Here is an 18,413-nt window from a genome sequence, read left to right as displayed (position 1 = left end):
GAGGCTTGCAAGCTGAACAACACCATCCCAACCGTGAAGCACAGGGTGGGGCAGCATCATGTTGTGTGGGGTGCTTGCTGCAGGAGGGACTGGTGCACTTTACAAAATAGATGGCATCATGAGGGAGGAAAGTATGTGGATATATTGAAGCAACATATCAAGACATCAGTCAGGAAGTTAAAGCTTGGTCGCAAATGGGTCTTCCAAATGGACAATGACCCAAGCATACTTCCAAAGTTGTGGCAAAGGCTTAAGGACAACAAAGTCAAGGTATTGGAGTGGCCATCACAAAGCCCTAACCTCAACCGTTATAGAGAATTTGGGTACGAACTGAAGGCGTGTGTGAGCAAGGATGCCTACAAACCTGACTTAAGGAATCAAAATTAGTTACACCAGCTCTGTCAGGAGGAATGGGCCAAAATTCACCCAACTTATTGTGGGAAGCTTGTGGAAGGCTACCCGAAACGTTTGACTCAGGATCAACAATTTAAAGGCAATRCTACCAAATACTAATTGAGTGTATGAAAACTTCTGACCCACTGACCTAAGACAGGGAATATTTACTAGGATTAAATGTCAGGAATTGTGAAAAASTGAGTTTAAATATATTTGGCCAAGGTGTATGTAAACTTCCGACTTTAACTGTATGTACCACCACACAGGCGTCTAAGGAAATGKGCTATTGGCAATCGGGGYGTTTTTCAAGTGTGTCATAGTGAGATGTCGAACCAAGTCGATTGAAAGCACTTAKGGTTACGGTTTTACCTCTGGTTCTCGGAAGGAGATGAGGGAGACATTTAACCAGATTGCCCCTCTTGCACATCTCGTGTAAGAGGTAGTTCTTAGAAGGAGGAAACCAGAGCAGTTATATAGGCAAAGCTCTGATTAGCCTGTTAGGTGTGATGGAATAGGCTTCAGCGAGTGACACACATGAGTGCGTGTCCCATACTGAGGGGTCTCACTCATTTCTYTCAGGGAACTGGGGTTACAACCGTAATCCAATGATTTCACAGCTCTAATGCAGTTCCACACCCCCAAACAACCGATATGCGGGTGTTGGCTATCACCGATCTGATAGAATCTAGCCCTAACTCACAATGCTTGGGCAGAACTTGGTTCACCAAAGGTCTGCTTTTCTTACATTCTCCATTCATGCACTTTACAAGCTTTTTTCTTTGTTTGTTAGTAAAAAGATGGCGAGCGTTTCATTAATTCATTAACTTACCTTTGGAGCCAGAATTGTTATTGGGCCACTGTAGACTACATTTAGCATTCTAAAATGTTTCACAGTCCACTGGAAAGCACATGAGAGTTTTGTCTAAGTTGTGATGTGTCATGCGGGGCCTCTCCAATCTATTAACCCCCCCAAACCCCTCCTTACTTCCTGATTCACATTCCATTTCTATGACAACTAGCCTACTTCAAGCCCATTCCATAAAATCTAACAAACAATCAGCATTCATCACACTTTCGACTCAGGTGAAACATCCGAGAAGAATGCTGTCGGTAATTGCAGATTCCCGAAAGTAGGAAGTAATGTTGTGATAAAATGTCACAGGGAAAACATTCTATTAAGCTATTATTTGATTTTCCTCTGGCCAGGAAATGTTTTTTTCCTTTTTTATTATTGTTACTWGGAGCAGTTTGTGTGAATCTGCTGCAGCTCGACGAGAGCCCAAGCATGGTCTTTTCCACAGCTATTTAAAAAGGAGCTGCTACAGTGTTACTGCGGTTACATCGTTCCTTGGAAAGCTATGTTTGGGAGTTGGCTTGCATCATAAAACACATGCCAATAGTTTAAAATGTCTCATATTTGAAGTTGTAACTTCTGAAATTATTACTCCAATACCAGGCTGGTATTTAATGTGGTTTATTATGAGATGATTATAATAGATTTAAGTGGGGTCATTCATGCTCATGATAACTGCATATTTTTTTGTGAGCAATTATCTTGTATTATATTAAGTATAAGGTAACGTAGAAGCAGTACAGACAAGCAGTACACAGGGGAGAAACATCAGAATAWAAAAAAACGAAGAATAAATAAAGTGAAGAATTAAAAAGAGAACACAAAACAAAGTGTCACAGTTCATGTGTATTCTGTGGTGAATGATGATAACTGCATCATAATGCAGTAAACTGTTACCAAAGTGGAATTTGTGGTATTGTGCTTAAGGATATATTTATGGCATCAGCGTTGGTTCTGAAGTCGTTGGGCACACCGATCCACCCCTCTTTGCATGCTGATAGGCTCCTGTTTGACCTTGTGCCCTTGGCAAAATATGAATATCAATCTCTGTCAGAGTAAAGGGACTGACGATAGGTATTTTAGCCCTGCATTTCCCTCGTTAGTCACCTTCAGTCCTGTACTTACTGCAAATAAAGAGTTCCTTTTCAACAAAATGTAAATGRAACCATTAAAGGGGAAGTCCAGTCAGAGATATATGTTGCTCCTCACATTTATTGGTATATTTGATATAATTTATTATGTATGTTTCAAATCAAATCAAATTGTATTTGTCAGATGCTTTGTAAAATAAAATGCTTACTTACAGGCACTACCCAACAATGCAGGGAGAGAGAAAAATAGACAAATATTAACACGAGGAATAAATACACAATGAGTAACGATAACTTGGCTATATACACAGGGTACCAGTACCGAGTCAATGTGCAGGGGTACGAGGTAATTGAGGTAGATATGTACATACATATATGGGTAAAGTGACTAGGCAAGAGGATAGATAATAAACAGTAACAGCGCATATGATGAGTCAAAATAGTTAGTCCAAAAAGGGTCAATGCAGATAGTTAAAGAGTTAACCATTAGCTACCCGGACTATTTAGTAATTATATGGCTTGGAGGTAGAAGCTGTTCAGGGTCCTGTTGGTTCCAGACTTGTTGTATTGGTGCCGCTGGCCGTGCGGTAGCAGAGAGATCGGTCTATGACTTGGGTGGCTGAAGTCTTTGACAATTTTTAGGGCCTTCCTCTGACACCACCTGGTATACAGGTCCTGGATGGCAGGGAGCTCGGCCCCAGTGATGTACTGTGCTTTCCGTACTACCTTCTGTAGCGCCTTGCGGTCRGATGCCAAGCAGTTGCCACAACAACCGGTGATGCAAACAGTCAAAATGCTCTCAAAGGTGCAGCCAAAGAACATTTTAAGGATCTGAGGGCCCATGCCAAATATTTTCAGCCTCCTGAAGGGGAAAAGGCATGGTTGTGCCTTCTTCACAACTGTGTTGGTGTGTGTGGACCATGATAATTTCTTAGTGATGTGAATGCCAAGGAATTTGAAGCTCTCAACCTGCTCGACTACAGCCTGTCGATGTGGATAGGGGTGTGCTTGCCCCTCYGTTTCCTGTAATCCACGATCAGCCCCTTTGTCTTGCTGACGGTGCGGGAAAGGTTGTTGTCCTGGCACCACACTGCCAGGTCTCTGACCTCCTCCCTGTAGGCTGTCTTATCATCGTCGGTGATCAGACTTACCACAGTCGTGTCCTTTGCAAACTTAATGATGGTGTTGGAGTCGTGCGCGGCCACGCAGTTGTGAGTGAACAGGGAGTATAGGAGAGGACTAAGCACGCACCCCTGAGGGGCCCCCGTGTTGAGGGTCAGTATGGTGGATGTGTTGTTGTCTACCCTCACCGTCTGGGGGTCAACCCGTCAGGAAGTCCAGGATCCAGTTGCAAAGGAGGTCCTTAGCTTAGTGGGGAGCTTGGAGGGYGCTATGGTGTTGAACGCTGAGATGTAGTCAATGAACAGCATTCTCATGTCGGTGTTCCTTTTGTCCAGGTGGGAAAGGGCAGTGTGGAGTGCACAGAGATTGTATTATCGTTGGATCTGTTGGGGCGGTATGTGAATTGGAGTGGGTCCAGGGTGTCTGGGATGATGGTGTTGATGTGAGCCGTTATCAGCCTTTCAAAGCATTTCATGGCTACAGATGTGAGTGCTACTCTGCGATAGTCMTTTAGACAGGTTACCTTGGTGTTCTTGGGCACAGGGACTATGGTGRTCTGCTTGAAACATGTAGGTATTACAGACTGGGTCAGGGAGAGGTTAAGAATGTAACTGAAGACACTAGCCAGCTGGCCAGTATATGCTCTGAGTACGCGTCTTGGTAATCCGTCTGGCCTTGTGAATGTTAACCTTTTTAAAGATCTTTCTCACATCAGCTATGGAGAGGGTGTTCACACATTCGTCTGGAACAGCTGGTGTCCTCATGCATGATTCAGTGTTGCTAGCCTCGAAGCGAGCATAGAATCCTTTTAGCTCATTGGTAGGCTTGCGTCAATGGACAGCTCACAGCTGGGTTTCTATTTGTAATCTGTGGTCATTTGCAAGCCCTGCCACATCCGACGAGCTTCAGAGCCGTTGTAGTTGGATACGATCTTGTTCCCGAATTGATGGCTTGGGGGTAGAAGCTGGCCTGTTTGATGGTTCGTCGGAGGGCATAGCAGGATATCTTACAAGCGTCCGGATTAGTGTCCCACTCCTTGAAAGCGGCAGCTCTAGCCTTTAGCTCAGTGTGGATGTTGCCTGTAATCCATGGCTTCTGGTTGGGATATGTACGTACTGTCACTGTGGGGACTACGTCGTATGACTGATGTGGTAAACTCCTCAATGCTATCGGATGAATCCCGGAACATATTCCAGTCTGTGCTRGCGAAACCGTSCTGTTGCTTAGCATCCGCTTCATCGTACCACTTCTGTATTGAGCACGTCACTGGTACTTCCTGTTTGAGATTTTACTTTCATGCAGGAATCAGGAGGATAGAGTTATGGTCAGATTTGCCAAAGGGAGGGAGAGCCTTGCTTTTCTGTGTGTGTGGAGTAAAGGTGATCTAGAGTATTGTCGCCTCTAGTTGCACAGGTGACATGCTGGTAAACATTTGGTGAAACTCATTTTAGTTTCCCTGCATTAAAATCACCGGCTACGAGAAGCGTCGTCTCTGGATGTGCATTTTCTTGTTTGCTTTAGKCCATATGCAGCTCACTGAGTGCGGCGTTAGTGCCAGCATCGGTTTGTCACATACAACACTTAAGGAACACAGAGAAAAATACAAAGTAGTCTGTGATGTCAGAGGTTTTAAGTGTTGTCATCAACAATGATGGTATATCATGGCAGGGGATGCAGTAGCTGTATGATAGTATTGTGGACGCACAATTAGCTCAATTGAGACTGGGATTTCCACTTTTAATTTACGCTAACTCCTGTGGCAGTATTGAAGATTTGAGACACAAACAATAGTGAATACATTCATAAAACTCRTGAAAATCCTTATAATGGCATGTTTAACCATTGTATACATTTGAAAGTAGCGCCTTCTTAGGTATAGACAGGGGAGATACTGTATAATCCATTGTATAATTTACACTAGCTTAGTGTGCAACCTGTGAAAAGCTAGCCCTTTTGCTACTCATATGTTCCTATGTTCTGTTCTACTCCTAGAGCCAGTTTGCGCAGTTCTATGAAGGGAGTAGTACACAGCGTTGTACCAGATCTTCATTCTTGGCAATTTCTCGCATGGAATACCCTTAATTTCTCAGAACAAGAATAGACTGACGAGTTTCAAAAGAAAGTACTTTGTTTCTGGCCATTTTGAGCCTGTAATCGAACMCACAAATGCTGATGCTCCAGATACTCAACTAGTCCAAAGAAGGACAGATTTTTGCTTCTTTAATCAGCACAGTTTTCAGCTGTGCTAACATAATTGCAAAAGGGTTTTCTGMTGATCAATTAGTCTTTTAAAATGATCAACTTGGATTAGCTAACACAATGTGCCATTGGAACACAGGMRTGATGGTTGCTTATAATGGGCCTCTACGCCTATGTATATATTCCATAAAAAATCTGCCKTTTCCAGCTACAATAGTCATTTACAACATTAACAATGTCTACACTGTATTTCYGATCAATTTGATGTTATTTTAATGGACAAAAGATGTGCTTTTCTTTTTAAAATTAGGACATTTCTAAGTGACCCCAAATTTTGTTGAACAGTACTGTAAGTGCCATAAAGTAGTCATAWAATAGCCGTGAAGTCATCAGAAGAAACTCTCTACAACACTCTCTATAGCTTACTGTATGTTTCACTTATTWAAAGCTAACGAATGTTGATTGTTGACACCTGAATTCAACAAAATGCAGCAGGAGAATGTGAAGGAGTTTCATGTATTGTCAATATGGGAACCTATTTCGTGGTCCTGGCTTCAGTGTTGTAAAATGAGACAGCAGGACACGTCACATAGATGCCATGCTAATTCAGTTTTTTCGGAGAGCAGCCTAAGGACAGACATGACTGTCCTTGAACCTGACCGTTCACAACACAACCACTCAGTAAGTTAGTTGTAGTTGTCTAGTCTCTGGCATAGCTTGGAGTTAACACAGAACGTCTGGGTCTAGGCCTAGATAGTGTGAGGAATCTGGGAATCCTGCAATTACTGATATACTGAAACACCAGCTATATCGTTCAAAGAAGAGGGCTGTCTTGAATTGATCATGTCTTTACTATTAAATAAATACACMTGAAATGAGGTACATTTACATTACACAGAAAAGGAAGAGAAATGCTATGGAATTGTACTGCTAATTCATTCAATGTCTCATACATAGATATTATGAGACATGTCCATTTTCACAATATGCTCTGGGCAATAAAAAATATATTTAATACATTTAATCTATCCAAATGTTTAAATCTGGGTTTATTTCCCCAAAGAGGCCCTAGCCTCAGAGGRAGCATGCAGTTCAACAGTAGTGGAAGGATGTCACGACGCACCCCTCCGTGTTGGCCTCCAGTTCCCACCCCTGGCACTGGCAGTCCAGGTTAATGTTTTGGAACTACATGAGGTGTTTGGCCCCGAGCTGAACGGCGTGCAAAAGCGTGTCAGGGACCCAATAACTCAGACTTAATGGCTGAGCTCGGGCGATTGTTATCTGTTATGGTATGCTGTAGATATTCCACTGGACCTTAATAAAGAAGAGACTGCAGTGTATTGGTACCCATGAGACTATAATATGTTAATGGTTTCATGTTCATAAACGCTGACACCAGTTGCTAACCTGATAGATATTGTATATACTGTATTGATAACCTGGAATGATAAGCTGGTATTTGTAGATAACATGGAATGATAACCTGGTATTAGATACCYTGTAATGATAACCTGGTACCCATAAATAACCTGCAATGATAACCTTAATGATAACTTGGTCTTTATAGATAACTGGAATGATAACCTGGTATTTATAGATAACCTGGAATGGTCTTTGATAACCTGGTATTTGTAGAAAACTTTGAATGATAACCTGGTATTCATAAATAACCTGGAATGGTCTCTGATAACCTGGTATCTGTAGATAACCTTGAACGATAACTTGGTACGATAACCTGGCATTTGTAGATAACCCGGAATGATAACCTGGTATTCATGTCCTGTTTATCTTTTGTTACAGTGCTGTCAGTTGATGGCTTAGGAGAGGATGTGCTGGCTGGTACTCTTGGAATTGTCAGAGAAAGAGCAAATATTATGACTGGTCATCTGGGGTGAGACAACGGACATCGATGACCACAGATCTACTGCAAGAGTGAACCCAGCGATCRSACATGGGAAGTTTGAACGGACAAATTAGACACTGGGACACTATACGGAGTGCACAAGGAACGAGAATCTTTCCTAGTAAACCTGGAGGCAGGGAAATGAGTAAGTCATGGCCCAAATGATTGCCTTAATTATTACATATATACCTATATATGAAGTGATGAMACTAGAGACTTATCCGAGTTCAAATATGTTTTTCTTTATGTGTGAAACAGTGTCTTGTAAGGAACAGATGTGAATATTTTATTAATAAGATAGAGAAAAATAGTTTGGTTGTAATGTCGACAATGTCTTAGTTGGGTCTGCTTTGTAGGTGTCATTGATAACCAAATGGTGGAGTTTTTCTCTGCTTACTTGCAGCCAGCAGAATGAGTTGATCTATTTTTATCTCGTTTCGTATTGTCAACCAAAATGAGGCTGGCTTGAAGCGGAGCTGCTCGCTCAGCTACCGGCTCCAATGTCTTTCAATTCACGACATCATGTTATGACAACTATATTCCAATTCAGAAAGGAGTAGGGAGTTCAAAAATGAGACAAAATGACTCTACAATATACATGAAACATATCTGATTATTTTTCTCCTCTTTTTTCACATACTGTAAGCATCTGTTCACGCACTCTCAAACACAAAAGATGTCAGGACACACACACACACACACACACACACACACACACACACACACACACACACACACACACACACACACACACACACACACACACACACACACACACACACACACACACAACACACACCACACACACACACACACACACACACACACACAATGATCTACCGAAGTGACACAAAGGGTTTTCCCTAAGATGCAAATTGTATTATGTTAGTGAAAGAATCGACCAGCTGCTTGGTTGACGCAAACCTCGATCCATTTAAAGTTAACTGTATGCAAAGTAACATGGAAGTGTGTTATATATTTTTGTAAACCTAGCCTTGACTATATTACTTAACCAAAGTTTAAACCCTGATTTTTTTGGTACGTGGTGGACACTTCCTCTGGAGATGTTGTGAAAATAGATGCACATTGAATAGAACATATATATGCTGATGTTTAWATTTATGTGTCCTACAATGTGTCGCAAATCATGACATTCGAGACACTTCTATTTAGTTTGACTGTTAACGATGTTCAGAAGTCATGTTCCATTTTTATTTACATGAAGATTGAACATTTTGTGGATGCTGCTCCAACAAGATCCATGATTTCCCCCTTCAATTTCGTTTTTTTGACAAGTGGGCTATTTCTTTTTTGTGCTGTTCTCATATAACTGCTCGTAGAAAACCTGCCCACTCTCTTTTTGGCCTGCTTTCAAAGACCGATTTGTATGCACTGCTTGCTTGTTGCAGCTTTGTCAGACAAATCAAGTGTTTGCTTTTTTAAAACATAAATGCCATCGTATGTTTAACCCCATCCTTCTTACGTTCAGTCAACAGCCAAGAACTTAGTAATGCTCGCTCCTGGGCGTACTGTCTATAATTGTGAGGTCGGCCCATGATGRCTGTGCTTYAGAGCATCACCTACACAGAGTTCTTTATTATTTTATGTTATTGAAAGGGGTGGAACCTAATATTTGATACTGTATTATTTGCATAGGCAATGTACTGCATTTCTACTCTCTTCCATAAAAAGAAAACTAACATATTTCATTGTACTGTCTGAAAAGACATAGATCACTTGAATCTGGAGATGGAAATTGCCCTTATATCAGTGTCTGTTTACATCTAAATCCCTCAGCAATTAATGGTATCATTTAGTGTGCCTAGCAAGAAGTTGCAGTGTCTTGCCATAGTTAAGCTAAAATACTCTGGATTCCCAAATTGTAGTTGAATAAGCAGTAACTTAAGGGAAAACAAAGAGAAAGATGTATCTTTCAAAATCAAGTGTTTCTAGTATATTACGATGTTACTATACTGTTAGATACTGTATACTGTTAGCAAAGATGACCTTCTTCCTAGTTAACTACACAATCCGTAGTACAACTCCGAAGTGGTGGCTTCTTTTGAAAATATCAGTCAGTGTTATGTCCCGGCCYAAAGCACTTTGCATAATGATGAAAATGTAAAAAWAAWWAAAAATCACTATAAGTAATTGGTATAGCCTGAGTACCCAACAATGATATTTGACTACATTATGGTAGAATATTATGGTAATGGCCTAATTGTGATTGGACTGATCTGAAAAGACAGAGTCAAAGAAAAGGCGTTTTACAATGCCCTAATGTCAAAGATGGGGCTTAGCCCTGTCTACAGTATCTATACGTATCCTTAGTATAGATAWGAGGCCTGCTTCAAGGTGTGACTAGTTACAGTGAAAAGGTCCAGAAAATGTACAACTAGCTGGTCTGTCTTTGAACACCAACCTGGGCCCGTACTCACACAAAGTGTCTCAGAGTGCTGATCTAGGATCAGTTCCCCTGTCCAGGTTATCTTATTCATTGTAATATAAAAGGCAAAACTGATCCTTTATCAGCACTCCTACTCTGACACGCTTGATACGTACAGCCCCAAATATGACAAATATATACAAATCAAATCAAGTTCATGACTTCAAAATCATTATAAAAGACATGTTTAACCATTGTATACATTTGAAAGTAGTGCCTTTCTCAAGTATAGACTGGGGAGCTGTTAAGGGTCCATTGTGTATATAAATATAACAAACATATACAAATCAAATCAAGTTTTATTTTTCAAACGCTTCATAGACAACAGGTGTAGACTAACAGTGAAATGCTTATTTCCAACAATGCCGAGTTAAAGATAAAACATGTAATACGACATTTAAATAGTGACACAAGGAATTAATACACAGTGAATAACAAATACAAATARATAGTAAAAGTAACATATATACAGGGAGTACCAGTAACGAGTCGATGTGCAGAGGTACGATGTAATTGAGGTAGCTATGTGCTGTACATATAGGTAGGGGCAAATTGACTAGGCAACAGGATAGATAACACACAGTAGCAGCATGCATATGTGGTGAGTGTGAAAGTGTGTGTGTGTGTGTGTGTGTGTGTGTGTGTTGCGTCAGTATGCATATGTGTGCATGTTATGTGAGTGTGGGCGTATGTAGGGTGTGTGTGTGTGTGTTTGTTACAGTGATATGTTTCAGCCATGGAATCATTGTACCATCACTAAGTACGTTTACCGTGAACATCCACATGGAAATGACATGGGTTATTCTTCTGTTACATTGTAACTCGATGTTAATGCAGTCCGCGTATGTGTGTGTGTTTGAACCATTCGTTTTCATGAACACTGGAGGGTCATTAAGGGAGCGAAATCAAATTAGAACTGACTCTTAAAGTTTATATTAAAACAACTCCGTAGAAGTGTATTTGAGGATGTTATAATATTTCTACAGTCCAAATGTGATAAAGTGCCCATGTTTTGGTCAGCCGTGCTTTTTTTCTGCATGATGCTTTGTTTTTGAAAAGTGCATCCTCATCTGAGATGTTTGTATTCTTTTCTTGCGGTTACTTCTTCTCTGTGTACTATCTTTGGAGCTCSTTCATTTCCTACCTATGTTTTTTATTTTTTTTATTTAGGTAAATCTTCAGACTTTTTGATTTTCTACATTAATATCATTTTTGTAGGCAGCAATATGAGATGTGATCAAACGGAGTATGTGCAATGTTGAATAAAGAAAAATATAATATATKAAATAAAAACAACTGCGAGAGTGACTTGAAGGTATTGCAACAACTTGATCTATGAGTGGTATTCATATGTCACCTCATAATTTACTGGTTATGTCCTTATGCAAGAACATGTTTTGCATTATTTTCTCTCCTATAGAYGTTGATATATAGTGTTTGGCAGGATTCCAAATCCAAAAGACGCATATGGCAATTACAATAAATAAGGACTTGATGAATTCAATTCGGAATAAGATGTTTCCCTAAAAATGTTTATTGCTGCCATAGGCATTCTGTGACTCATCCTAGTTCTTCCAAATTTGGAAACAGACAGTGTCACCCAGGGTCTTTTAGAATGTTCCAAGCTTTCTTACATCTGTCACCCAGTTGCCTCGAAGGCTTCCCAATAACCAGAAATATTCTGTATAAACCACTCWTGACAATTTTCTTTTACTCTTATCTCATCATTTGAAAGATATTTTTGATAAGACCTTGTACACCATTTCTAAAACGTGTTAGTCCACAACAATGTCCTCAGAAAATCTTAGAGCTGCATGGATTTCTCGAGACTATAACCAGTGTAGCCTCGTCGCGAACCAGGCTTCCCGAAAACAAGTTCCATGGCAGAAMTGAGCTAAAGGGGGGTCAAACCACGTCAAACCACTCAAATGCCTTGCTTGGGCAGAGCTCCAAAGGTGCTCACCAGATTAGTGCTGYGAGGACAAAAGATGTCTACAATACACGCACTGGTGACAAAACATTTTAGAACGTTTGAAGCACGCTGGTTTTCACGGCATTTCTATTTTATGTTGAGATGAGCTGAAGCTGCAGCACGGGAGAAATGGTCTACAATGCTGACCATATCAATAATAACAAAAAATATGTTTCTGGAGTGATATTTGGCTGTGCAGGCAAGCATGAGGGACAGGAAGTAGCTAGCCACAATGAGGTTCATTTTGAGAAAAGTCTAACCTTGTACCGTTAGCTACTAGCTAGTTCAATTTCTGTCACGATTAGAAAGCCATTTAAAAATACATATATAAAGAATGTTATTGACCTAAAAGGTTAGCCGTGAGCCCAGTATCTAGCTTATCCAGGGTCAGTGATGGGCCTACATAGACAGTACATGGTTGCTCTATCTCCCTCAAACCTCAAAGCCTTTTTTTTTTCTTTGTTCCCCTGTAATCACAGACTGATTTAGACCTGGGACACCAGGTGGATGCAATTCGTTATCAAGTAGAACAGAAAACCAGCAGGCTCTGGACCTTGTAGGGTAAGAGTTGAATACCCCTGGTCTATCTACTATGGGAACAACCGCAATCATTTTGCAACCAACACTGCTAAAATGAATTCAATTAAATTAAACCTCATATGTTACCTGTAATGCTAATCTCCTGTAGCCAAATTGTCATCTCCTTATTTTCATATTGTACCTAAATTACAAGGGTTGGATTTGCACTAAACATATTTATATGTCAGCACTTAAAAGCCATGTACAAAATCTGGTGTATGGTTTGCCTCATATACACTGTCTGCTGGTATCATTTTAAATTGAGAACATATAGCTCAACATGTAAAATRTAGCTATTCTCTGTTTCAGATGACAGATCCCCATAAGGCCAGTAATGCCACCATACTGTAGGCCTATGGTTGCATTGGCGATGCAGGCCATATGATAAGCTGCTAAATGGATTCAGATAGCTGATATACTGAGACAGATTGGAGATCTTACAACTAGATAAAAAGGAMATGTACATTTGAGAATATAACACAGAAACACAGGCAGTAAAATGTTCTCCACCAACAAGAGGGGTGTGAACAGTGCTTGTGCCCATTGAAATAGACGTGGYGCGGGATGTTCCCCAATGCTAGAAGGTGGGCCCCGGGTGAAAACGTTTGGGAACCCCTGGTCTACAAAACAACAGATCATTGAGTAGTAACAAGTAGGCTATTATTACTAAAGCATCATTTCAGGTGAACAAAAAAAACACGATACCAGCGGTGGCCAACCTTGCTCCACTGATCCCTGATCTACTGGGTGTTCCGGCCCAGCAGTAGCACACTTGATTATCAACTCATTAGGTTGGATAAGTTTAATCAGGTGTGTTATTGCTGGGCTGAAACATAACCCTGCACACCCAGCAGACCTCCAGCAGGATTGGCCTGCTCCAATTGTCATAGGTTTATACATTATGTATGATGTTTAACTGTATTTGTGTATACAACATGTGCTTACATTATGTAGGAATACACATATAACCCATGACATATACACTCAGTGTCCAGTTTATTAGGTACACCCATCTAGTACCGGGTCGGAACCCCCTTTGCCTCCAGAACAGCCTGAATTTTCCAGGGCATGGAAACATTGATCAATTGGTATCAAGGTACCTAACGTGTGCCAGGAAAACATTCCCCACACCATTACACCACCACCACCAGCCTGTACTGTTGACACCAGGCAGGATGGGGCCGTGGACTCATGCTGTTTACGCCAAATCCGGACTCTGCCATAGACATGACGCAACAGAAACCGGGATTTGCCGGACCAGGCGATGTTCTCAATTGTCCAGTGTTGGTGATCGCGTACTGGAGCCGCTTCTTCTTGTTTCTAGGTGATAGGAGTGGAACCCGGTGTGGTCGTCTGCTGCAATAGTCCATCAGTGGCAAGGACCGATGAGTTCTGCCTTCCGAGATGCCGTTCTGCACACCACTGTTGTACTGTGCCGTTATTTTCCTCTTTGTGGCCTGCCCGTTAGCTTTCACGATTCTTGCCATTCTTCTTCGACCTCTCATCAACAAACTGGATGTTTTTTGTTTGTCCCACCTTTCTCGGTAAACCCTAGACACTGTCGTGCTTGAAAAGCCTAGGAGGTCGGCCGTTTCTGAGATACTGCATCTGGTGCGCCTTGCACTGACGATCATACCACGCTCAAAGTCGCTTAGGTCACTCGTTTTGCCCATTCTAACATTCATTCAAACAGTAACTGAATGCCCTGTCTGCCTGCTTTATATAGCAAGCCACGGCTACATGGAGCAAATCATTTTTGTGAACGGGGTGGTGTAGCAAATAAACTGGTAGACCTACATATGTTAGCAAATGTTGTATACAAAAATACCGCTGGTATGCACAGTTGCTTTGTGTGAAAGTTCACAGTTAGCCATTGTTATGTACAGTCGTATGAACAAGTTTGGGCACCCCTCTGAGGCTGCATAATAATTGACTCTGTCGTCACAGAAAATGATCACAGTGGCATGCCATTCATTTTCTAATAAAATCTGAGTACTGGGTTATTGTCCAGACAAAGATTTTTAGTGTAGCAATATTAAGTTGTATGAAATTAAATCAGATGTGAAAAATAGGCTATGCAAAAATGTGGGCACCCTTGTCATTCTGTTGATTTGAATACCTGTAACTACTTAGCACTGATTAATTGGAACACACAATTGGTTTGGTGAGCTCATTAAGCCTTGAACTTCATAGACAAGTGCATCCAATCATGAGAAAAGGTATTTAAGGTGGCCAATTGCAAGTTGTTGTTCTCTTTGACTCTCCTCTGAAGAGTGGCAACATGGGGGCCTCAAAACAACTCTCAAATGACCTGAAAACAAAGATTGTTCAACATTATGGTTTAGAGGAAGGTTACAAAAAGCTATCGCAGAGATTTAAGCTCTCAGTGTTCACCGTGAAGAACATAGTGAGGAAATGGAAGACCACAGGCACAGTTCTTGTTAAGGCCAAAAGTGGCAGGCCGAGTAAAATATCGGAGAGGCAAAGGCGAAGGATGGTGAGAACGGTCMAAAACAGCCCACAGACCACCTCCAAAGACCTACAACATCATCTTGCTCCATATGGTGTCACTGTGCATCGTTCAACAATTCAGCGCACTTTGCACAAGGAGAAGCTGTATGGGAGAGTGACAGCGTTCCAAGAAAAACACTTGCTACCCACAGTCAAATTTGGTGGGGGTTCCATCATGCTTTGGGGCTGTGTGGCCAGTGCCGGTACAGGGAATCTTGTTAAAGTTGAGGGTCGCATGGATTCCACTCAATATCAGCAGATTCTTGGGAATAATGTTGAAGAATCAGTCACAAAGTTGAAGTTACGCCGGCGCTGGATATTTCAACAAGACAACGACCCAAAACACTGCTCAAAATCTACCCGGGCATTTATGCAGAGGAACAAGTACAATGTTCTGGAATGGCCATCCCAGTCCCCAGACCTGAATATCATTGAGAATCTGTGGGATGATTTGAAGCGGGCTGTCCATGCTCGGCAACCATCAAAACTAACTGAACTGGAGATGTTTTGTAAGGAGGAATGGTCCAAAATACCTTCATCCAGAATCCAGACACTCATTAGAGGCTATGGGAAGCRTCTAGAGGCTGTTATTTTAGCAAAAGGAGGCTCTACTAACTATTGATGTGATTTTTCTATTGGGGTGCCCAAATTTATGCACCTGTCTAATTTTGTTTTGATGCATATTGCACATTTTCTGTTAATTCAATKAACCTAATTTCACTACTGAAATATTACTGTGTCCATCAGTTATTTGATAGATCAAAATGAAATTGCTGATCCAAACACCCAATTATTTATAAATGGAAATCATGGAAATCGTCAGGGGTGCCCAAACTTTTTCATACGACTGTATGTAATTCACTTAGCTAAACAGTGTGTAAAGTTAGTTAGCTAGCAGCTTAGTTGAGTTAGCCTACAAAGTGGCCTATTACTAGTACTGTAATTGTAACGTCCTGACCAGAGTTCTTATGTGTTTTGCTTGTTTAGTGTTGGTCAGGACGTGAGCTGGGTGGGAATTCTATGTTGTGTGTCTAGTTTGTCTGTTTCTGTGTCCAGCCTAATATGGTTCTCAATCAGAGGCAGCTGTCAATCGTTGTCCCTGATTGAGAATCATATATAGGAGGCTTGTTTTGTGTTGGGATTTTGTGGGTGATTGTTTCCTGTCTCTGTGTTTGTGTTCTGCACCAGATAGGTCTGTATCGGTTTTTTGTTATTTTGTTTGTTATTTTGTTTGTTATTTTGTTATTTTGTATTTTGTATAGTGTCCACGTATTCGTCTCTTTGTTTATTAAATATGTTGAACACTAGCCGCGCTGCATTTTGGTCCTCTCCTTCACCAATGGAAGAAAACCGTTACAGTAATACATCGTTCAACATTTTCAAAATGTATTTACTTACTTGAATAGGTTCTCCCACTGCCTCTGTTTTTTGGATGCTTAAAAAAACAAAATAATAATCTTCAAGATTTTTTCCAGTGATAGCAAAGTGCAGCCAGCAGCCATATGGATGAATGGAATTGTCACCAGAGCGGTTTAGAATGTGTTGTGATGTTTGACTTTACCAGCATAATCCACTTTCAGTTTCTAGAAATATAAATCACAGACTATCGGCCACACTTGAGAACTTCAAAGTGAGCACTTGAAACTAGCAACTCCTCTCTACAAAATGTGTCCTACTGGATGGAAAACAGTGATGCACATAACACACAGCACCCCTTCTATGGGCGTGTGGGGGGAGGGTTCTTGAAACGTAACATCAACATTCAACATTCTAACTGTTTTTGAGATACAAAATTCTCCAGACGTCCAAGGGAGGCGTGACAACGATGTGATTTTGAAGGTATGGCAACGCGAGACTATAACCAGTGTAATCTCTTAAACTCACATCTAAATATGATATCATGTTTTTCAAAATCGTCAACTACTTCAGCAAGTAAGCCATCAACTGTTGCTGGTTGGAATGAATGTGAACTGTCCCTTTGGTTACCTAATGATTTGTTTATTATAAAAGCAGAATGCTAATGTCATGGAACATTTGACGCCAACATGGAAACAGTGGCTCAGCTGGCTCGTCGTCGCTCCCTCAGTTACTGTTCAGTTAGATAAAAGGATCCAGCATGTTTTTTATGACTGGCCCCTTTTGTCTCTCTCTCAATGTCAGCTCACCTCCGTCACTAGAGATTGAGGATCACAACAATAACAGGACGTTTTCTTCCAAAGGCGTCTTTAGGTTGTTGTTTTTGAAAGCTGATGCTMGAGTCATTCATGTTCGGCACGGTTTAAATATTTTAAATGGGTCTGTCGTGCTGCAATTACTTGACTGTTGGACAAGCGCCAGCCGCGTCAGTCAAGCCCTCGACAAAGGCATTGAACTGTACCTGCTCTCTGTGCTTCTCACAATTAGCTCCACAGGGACACGTCCACAGCAGCAGCCACTGTTCGCAGCAGCCAAACCACAAGCGTCACCACAGGGACATTTAACCCAGCTGTTTTTAGACAAATACCACTGAAGCCAAAAATCTTACAAATACCTAAAGTATTTGAAAATGTTGAAGGAAACATGAAATAAGTGATAAGTGCATATTGCTTCGTAACGTTTTTTTAAAGGGGTCACAACATTTGAAATACACCTGAAGCAAGGGTAACAAAATAATTGTCCCCTTGATGATTCTGGATTCTTATCATAATGATCATCAAGGAGACACACTTATTTTGTTGCCCTTGCTTCAGGTGTATTTGAAATGTCCTCTCCCCTTTAAGAAAGGGAATGAGATAATAATGCACTTGTCATTGTGTGTGATAGTGTTCTCTCTCAAAGGTCAATGTGTGACAATGGGGCAAGACCACGGGTGCGTAAATTAGACCTATGTGGAGTTATATATAGCCGGGCGCCCATCACAGCTGTCCTCTGAAACTCGGTGAACCTGCAGAGGGGGATACAAAAGGTTCTGGCCACGTACACTTGCTGCGCACACAAACACATGCCGGGACACATACAGAAACACCCCCAGACCGCATATAGAGTAATGTTTGTTGTTGGTTCCATCGCTTTTGTTAGAACCTGCCACTGTCTTCCAGGAATAGGCTCCATCACTCAAAGGCGTAACACAAGACTTGACAGGGAACAATATCCCTGCACATGGCAGGCCCAGCGCTACGTTCCCATGCCAGCAAATGTGACGTTCATCTTTGCTGCCGCCTTCCACTCGGAGCACTGGGAAACAAAATGCCTCTGTACGGTACCGGCCCCTGAAATGGGACACCCCAAATCCCCAACGGTACCTATCTACTGCTCTACACACCGCTGTTCCTTCCTATCCCTCCCTCCTACGAGCTATCTTA

At 41.3% G+C, this 18,413-nt stretch overlaps 1 protein-coding gene across 1 annotated transcript in view; it reads left to right on the top strand.

Annotated features, from left to right (window-relative positions):
- Positions 1-8,242, top strand: part of LOC111969199 (potassium voltage-gated channel subfamily A member 1-like) — a 33,276-nt gene extending 25,034 nt beyond the window's left edge. Inside the window, exon 2 of the mRNA XM_023995147.2 lies at positions 7,462-8,242. The gene's annotated coding sequence lies outside the window, so the exon portion shown is untranslated. The remainder of the gene's footprint in view (positions 1-7,461) is intronic.
- Positions 8,243-18,413: the final 10,171 nt, after the last annotated feature.

Source organism: Salvelinus sp. IW2-2015, linkage group LG10 (genome assembly GCF_002910315.2).
Source record: "Salvelinus sp. IW2-2015 linkage group LG10, ASM291031v2, whole genome shotgun sequence".
NCBI classification, from domain to species: Eukaryota; Metazoa; Chordata; class Actinopteri; order Salmoniformes; family Salmonidae; genus Salvelinus; species Salvelinus sp. IW2-2015.
Note: the sequence above shows the minus strand (reverse complement) of the source record. Positions and strands in the feature narration are given on the sequence as shown.